This window comes from Ahaetulla prasina, chromosome 5, assembly GCF_028640845.1.
Source record: "Ahaetulla prasina isolate Xishuangbanna chromosome 5, ASM2864084v1, whole genome shotgun sequence".
Classification (NCBI taxonomy): Eukaryota; Metazoa; Chordata; class Lepidosauria; order Squamata; family Colubridae; genus Ahaetulla; species Ahaetulla prasina.
This window is the reverse complement of record NC_080543.1, coordinates 45,876,072-45,883,997: the sequence shown is the minus strand read 5'-3', so window position 1 is coordinate 45,883,997 and position 7,926 is coordinate 45,876,072.

Genomic DNA, 7,926 nt, shown 5'->3' with positions numbered 1-7,926 from the left:
AAACCGACATAAAACCCATTAAAATTTTCATTTAAAATTTTGCGTAGGCCAGTCCCGCACGGTGAAATAATAAGGTCTTAGGTTCACGTTTGAAGGTCGGGAGGTCGGGGAGTTGGCGCAACCCCAGAGGCAGCTCATTCCAAAGGGCAGGTGCCGCCACAGAGAAGGGTCTCCCTCTGGGGGCCGCCAACCGACATTGTTTGATCGATGGCACCCTGAGAAGGCCCACCCTATGGGAGCGCACAGGTCGATGGGAGGCTATCGGTGGCAGCAGGTGGTCTCGTAAATAGCCTGGTCCTAAGCCATGGAGCGCTTTAAAGGTGATAACCAGCACCTTGAATTGCACCCGGAAGACTACCAGCAGCCAGTGCAGGCCGCGCAGGAGAGGTGTTACATGGGAGCAACATGGTGCTCCCTCTATCACCCACGCAGCTGCATTCTGGACTAGCTGGAGCCTCCTGGATCACTTCAAGAGAGCCCCATGTAGAGAGCATTGCAATAGTCCAGGCAGGAAGTGACGAGGGCATGAGTGACCGTGCGTAAGGAGTCCCCATCTAGGAAGGGACGCAACTGGCGAATCAGGTGAACCTGATAAAATGCTCCCCTGGCGGCGGCCGTCAGATGTTCCTCTCAAGACAGCTGGTCATCCAGGAGAATGCCCAATTTGCGCACCCTCCCCCTGGGGGCCAATAATTCACCCCCAACAGTCAGCGATGGCGTAAGCTGACTGTGCCGGGATGCCGGCATCCACAGCCACTCCATCTTGGAGGGGTTGAGCTGGAGCCTGTTCTTCCCATCCAGACCCGCATGGCTTCAAGACACCGGGTCATCACCTCGATGGCTTCGTTGGGGTGGCTCGGGGTGGAGATGTAAAGCTGAGTATCATCAGCGTACAGATGGCACTCCACCCCAAAACCACAGATAACCTCACCCAGCAGCTTCATATATATGTTGAACAGGAGAGGCGAGAGAACTTACCCCTGTGCCACCCCACATGTGAGATGCCTCGAGGTCGATCTCTGCCCCCCTGCCAACACCATCTGTGAACGGTCTGGAGAGATAGGAGGAGAACCACCGATAAATGGTGCCCCCCACCCCTAAACCCTCCAACAGTCGCAGTAGGATACCATGGTTGATGGTATCGAAAGCCGCTGAGAGATCAAAAAGGACCAGGACAGAGGAACAACCCCTGTCCCGAGACCTCCAGAGATCATCCACCAATGTAACCAAAGTCGTCTCCGTGCTGTATCCAGGTCTGAAGCCAGACAGGAACAGGTCTAGATAGATAGTTTCCACCAGTTGTTGGGGAAGCTGATATGCCACCACACTCTCAACAACCTTCGCCAAAAAGCAAAGGTTGGAGACTGGACGATAGTTTGCTAATACAGCTGGGTCCAGGGAAGGCTTCTTGAGGAGGGGCCTCACCACCGCCTCTTTTAAGGTGGTGGGGAAGATGCCTCCTGACAGAGAAGTGTTGATAACTCCCAGGAGCCAGCCTCGGGTAACTTCCCGTGTGGCCAGTACCAACCAGGAGGGACACGGGTCCAATAAACATATGGTGGGATTCAGCCTACCCAACAACCTGTCCATGTCCTCGAGAGTCACAGGATCGAACTCCGCCCAGATAATATTCACAAGACCCATCCCCGTCATTCCACCTGAATCTACCCAATCAGCCTCCAGTCCGTCCCAGATCCGAGCGATTTTATCGGACAGATACTGTACAAAATCCACAGCACGACCCTGCAAGGGGTCCTCCCAAGCCCCCTGCGTAAGAAGGGAGCGGGTCACCCTGAACAGGGTGGCTGGGCGATTATCTGCCGATGCAATAAGAGCGGAAAAATAATTATGTTTTGCCACTCTTATCACCACTAGATAGGTCTGAATATAAGACCTTACTAGTGTTTGGTCAGATTCGGGGCGGCTGGACCTCCAATCACTCTCTAGGCATCTTTTCCGGTGCGTCATCTCTCTCAGCTCCTCGTTATACCATGGAGCTGGTCGAGCTCGGCGCCGGGTCAGAGGCTGCAAAGGCACGACGCAGTCCAAAGCCCCTGCCGCCACCCCTTCCCTGGTGGCGACCAGTTCTTCGGCCGAGCCGTGGGCTAGCTCCCCGGGAAACAGCCCAAGCTGTTCAGAAACCTCTCCGGGTCCATCAGGCACCTGGGACAGAACCAACGAATCGGCTCCATCTCCCTGCGGTGTGGTGCAGTGGTTCGAAAGTCTAGTTGAAGGAGTGAATGATCTGACCATGACAAGGGTTTAATAATTAAATCCCCTAACTCCAGATCGTTCAGCCACTGTCCCGAGACAAAAATCAAGTCCAGAGTGTTTCCCCCGATGTGGGTGGGACCGTTTACTATCTGGGTCAGGTCCAAGGCCCTCATGGAAGCTATGAACTCCCGGGCTGTCATTGAAGATTCGCCCACCGACGGCAGGTTGAAATCTCCCATAACCATAAGTCTGGGGGTATCAACCGCCGTCCCGGCTATCATCTCCAACAGCTCGGGCAGGGCTGCTGTTACCTAGCAAGGAGCCAGGTACGCAATCAGCCCCGTGGCCCCACTTCACAAGGTGAGATTCACATCCGGCTATCTGTGGGACAGTGACCTCCCTCGGCTCCAGACCTTCGTTAATAATAACCGCTACCCCCCACCCCTACCTTGGGCCCTCGGCTGATGGAATGCACGGAAGCCTGGTGGCCACATCTCAGTAAGGGGCACCACCCCTTCTGTGCCCAACCAGGTCTCCAAAATGCCCATCAGGTCTGCACCCCCCTCTTGGATAAGATTGGATATGAGGGGGGCTTTATTTATCACAGACCTGGCATTGCACAGCATCAGCCGAAGGTCCAGGTTCCGGGGATTCCAGCCACTCGGGGAACGAGTAAAGCCTGAGGGCCCGGAGTGCACGATCACTCACAAACAGCGAACGCGCACTCCCCGAACATGATATGAGCCCCCGCTTCCCCCGTATCTGCCCCTCCCTCATACTGTGCTGATGGAAAAGCCCATATATGGTTGAGTCTTAGCCTCATCCTTTGTCTCCATTTCAATGACCTCCAAACCGCGAACCTTAGAAGGGACCAGCCTAGCACCTGATGGGTGTCCCCCCTCATCATGTTTTGGAACAGTTTGGGGCTAATAGGTCTTTCAGAATAAATACCATATCATCAGTGAAGGCTTGAACCTTGTATTCTTCCTTCCTTCCTTCTTGATTTTTAAACCTTTTATCTCCTGATCTTCTCTGATTTTTGTCAATAGTGTTTCTAATAAAATAAATAGATGCAGAGAAAGTGGGCACCCTTGTCTAACTCGTTTAGTTATATCAAGTTTTTCTGTCATTTCATTGTTCATAATTACTCTGGCTGTTTGTTTTGTGTATATTTTTTCTCACCATTTTTTTCAAATTTTGTCCCAAATTCCATATAATTCATTTGTGTTGTGATAAATTTCCAATTCAGGTTATCAAATGCTTTCTGGACATCAAGGAAAACCAGTGACGTTTGTTTTTCAGGGTGGACTTCATAGTATTCCAGGGTGTTCATTATGATCCTTGTGTTATTTTTTATCTGTCATCCTGTTAGGAATCCATTCTGATCTGGATGTATATATTTATTCAAGATTTTTTAAATCTACTCTGCTATTATCATTGCGAATGTTTTATAGTCCGTGTTTAGTAAAGATATTGGTCTGTAATTTTGAATTTGTTGCGAATCAGTGTCTTCTTTGGGAATGAGGGTAATGATTGCTTCTGTCCAGGTTGTCGGTATTTTTGCCTCATTAAAAATCTCTAAAATTATCCATTGTAATGACACTTTCATATTTTTGTAAAGCTCGATCAGCAACCCATCCGGCCTGTTGATTTATTGTTTTTTTGTTTTTTCAATTCTGTTTCCAATTCTATTGTGGTTATTGGGCTATTTAGCATTTCTTTTTGTTCTTCTGTAATTTTATTCATTTTTGTTGCCTCTATGTATTGTTTGACTTTATCTTCTGCTATATGTTCCTGGTTATATAACTTTGAAAAGAAGTTTTGTATTATTTTCTTTTTTTCTTCCCGTCTATACTGTACGTTCCGCTTTCATCCTGTGGTTGATGTATTGTTCTTTTTGCTTTTGCTTTTTTTAATTTATGCGCTAACCATCAGCCAGTTTTATTTGCGTTTTCAAAATAATTTTGTTTCACCATCCTAATCTTCTGTGCCAATTCTTTTTGTGTTATCAAATTAATCTTATGTTTTAGAATGTTCCATTTTTTTTATATTTTTATTTTGTGGATCTTTCTGTAAATCATATTCTGTTTTTTGGAGTTCTTCTTTTAATCTTTGATGTTGTAGTTTCCTTTCCTTATTTTTCCTAGAGTTACATACAATCGTCAATCCCCTGATGTAGGCTTTTGAGGTATCCCATAAATTTTGTATCGAGGTGTCTTCTTTTTTATTTATCTGAAAAAATAGTGTTAACTCCTTCTCTAACATCAGTCTGTATTCTTTGTCATTACATAGGTTTTGGTTCATCATCCATCTTTTTTTCTGTTTTTGGCCTTTTCATTTTATTGTTATTGGATTGTGATCTGCCCAATCATTAATTCCAATTCCAATTTCTTCTATCCTGCTTTGTAATTCAGATGACGTCCAAGCCATATCAATCCTGGACCAAGATTGATGTAGATATGAATAAAATGTATATTGTTTATCTATCTTGTGTCTCTCTCTCCATACGTCCTGGAAATTTAGTTCTGATGTCATATTGAAAAATGATTTTGGGAGTATATTTTTCTTCTTTTTAGTACTTTTATAATCTTTCTCAACTTCAACTATTGCATTAAAATCTCCAATCAAACAAATGTTTTCATAATCCAGATCCACTATTTTATTATGTACCTTTTGGAAATATTCATGCTGATTTTTATTTGGAGCGTATATTGCCGTAAGTAAGATTTGTTTGTGATCCAATTCTAATTCTAACAGTAATATTCTGCCCTCTTCATCCGAATATATTAATTTTGATTTTATTCTGTCTTTGACATAAATTGTGATTCCATCTTTCTTTTTTTGTGCTAATTTCTTTCTTTTTTTGTGCTAAGTGTCCCTAATTTTACATTTTCTAGCAATTTTCTATATTCCTTCTTGATGTGGATCTCTTGTACACATATCACATCTGCCTCCATTTTCTTTAATTTATTGAACGTTTGAGCTCTTTTTCTTGGTATATTTAAGCCGTTAATGTTTACCGAGAACCCCTTAAGTGCCTCTCACAATTTTTTATTTGATCTGGGGTTTTTTTTGTACTTCTTGTCTCTCTTATTACCCTTCCTCCTTCTCTTTCTCTTTCTAGCCACTCTTTTTCTTGTCTTTTTTGTATTTCTCTTTCTTCTTCTATTTCCTCTAATTGGTCTTCCTCTCGACTTCTACTCTCTGGTTCTTCCCTACTTTCCTGTTCTTCTTCCTGTGTGAAGTGTAGTTCATAGAAGTCCTGCACTTTCTCAATTGTACCTACCTTGTATTTTTTTGCCTGCCATGTTATGAATATGCCTTCCGGTACTAACCATCTAAACCTTACCTTGTATCTAGTTAGTTGTGTTGTTAGGAATTGATATTGTCGTCTCTGATCTCTTATTCTGCATGGTATTTGCTTCAATACTATAATTTCTTTACCTTTGTGTATTATCAGCTCCTCTCTTGTTTTTTTATATATTTCATATCTTGTTCTTTTGGTGAACCTTATAGGTACCTCTCTCGACTTTCCATGCCTTCGTGCATAATTTGTGTATACTCGGTAGATTTTGTCCATTTCCCTTCTTATTTCTAGTTTATCTTTTCCTAATACTTCCGCTAATATCTCCGCTTTCTGGAAAATATCTTTTTCTTCCAGAATATTTTGAAATCTTAAAAAGTATGAAGCTTTTTCCATTTCCAGAAATTGACTCAATGCAATTGACTCAATCAACTCTCTGTTTAATTGTAAGACCTTCTGTTCCATCATTTCCATTTTGTTGTCGACTTGATCTATTTTTATTTCCACTTTTTGAATTCTTTGTTTGTTTTCTAACATTACTTGTTGAATATTTATTTTATCCTTCATATTCTTAATTTACCTTTCATTTCTCCAATTTCATTCTTTATTTCTCTGTGATGCATTTTTCTTTCTTCGTGATTATTTGCTATTGCTTCTTCAGTCTTTTTCATTGTTTCCTGTATCAATTGTAACATTGTCTGCATGGTTTGAGAGTTCATTACCAGTTCTGATTTTTCTTTTCCCAATGTGGTCATTATCGATCTTTGGTTCATAGGTGAAGCTGTTATGGGTGCAGGAATTGTCACTATTTTTTTACCTACTTTAGTTTTAGTCACAGTAATAATAGTTTTTATTGCTTGGGTGAAATACTTCCACTTTTGCATGTAACAATATATGGCTAGATATTCTGTTATTCAATTATTTTTTACACAATATATTCTATATTTAAATACACAAATATTTCTAATTTTTAACACTCTTTATATCTCTATTGTCTCTTTGTACAATTGTTTCTTTTCTTCTCCTACAATTTATATAATATGTTTGTAATATTCTTGACACCTCTTATATATGCTAGACTTGTATATGATTTTACAACTCTTGATCTCCCTGTGATGGTTTTAATTAAAGTGTGAGAGTATGTGGTATATAAATAAATTGGAGTTTCCTTGTTTAGTCTTTTTTACCAACCAACAAAGTAAATATTAATTTTCATGAAAATAAATCTGGATTTTTTGTTTTTTTATTGAACTTATTTTTATCTTTTTATATTTTTCTATCTGTAAACGTTATCATGTAGTTTTCTATCAAACCATTTTTGCAGCAATTATTTTCTTTCTTCTATTTTTCTTCTACCATAACCTCTTTCAGTTCATCATCCCACTAAGCTTCCTTTTTCATTCTTCTCACTGAACTAACTACATCCCGTTCTCTGACAGTCTGTAATGTAATTCATCAAATGAGATCAAATGAGTCATAATTTTAGATTGATACAAGTGCCATGTCAATGCATGAAAATACTTATGCTTAAACTGTATTTGAAGTGATACAGATACCATTACCATTCATGCTTTGGTTTCCAAATCACAATATTTCATCTTATCACCAATCATTCATTCATTCATATTACATAGCAGAAGATTGTTCTCCTGGACTACATTCATTCAGAATGTTGCATAATTTTTCTCCAAACTCTTCCCTGTTGTTTTATTTTCATCATTCACTGGACCATAACTTGATTACCAACATATAGATTCTTACTTTCAGATATTTGCACAAGTATTTATCTGTGATCAGACCATATTATTTTACATACATTGCAGACCATTCATTCAAATTTACTAGCCTCTTACTGCAGTGGTGGGTTGCTCCCGGTTCTGTCCAGTTCTTGAGAACCGGTAGTAAAACCAGCGGAAGGCTCCCCCTTCCTGCCCAGACATCATCATTGATGATCTGTGCATGCACAGAAGCTGCTGTTGCAAACCGGTAGTAAAGATAAGTAGAATCAACCCTGCCTTACTGCATTGGTTATATTAATGAGCTCTACTTCACAAAATCAGGCTATCTTCATTTCAACTTTCCTCTTTCTTACCATTTATCAGTCACACAGCATATCTATTTTTCTCTTTCATTTATTCTGAAATCTACATTACAGATCACAATCCATGTCATCATCATCATCGTCGTCGTCGTCGTCATCTTCGAAATCTGTGTCCATAGATATTGACCTGTGTCACTTATCATGGCTTTGATTAATAGGGATTATTATATAACTATAATAATGTTTGGGGGACCTTGTTTAAGTGAGCCAATATTATAAAAAGAAATGAGATGAGAAATAGTCAATTCTCTTACAAAGAGAGACTGCAGTCAAAGTTACAAAATAAGAGAATTAGTTTTCCTGATTA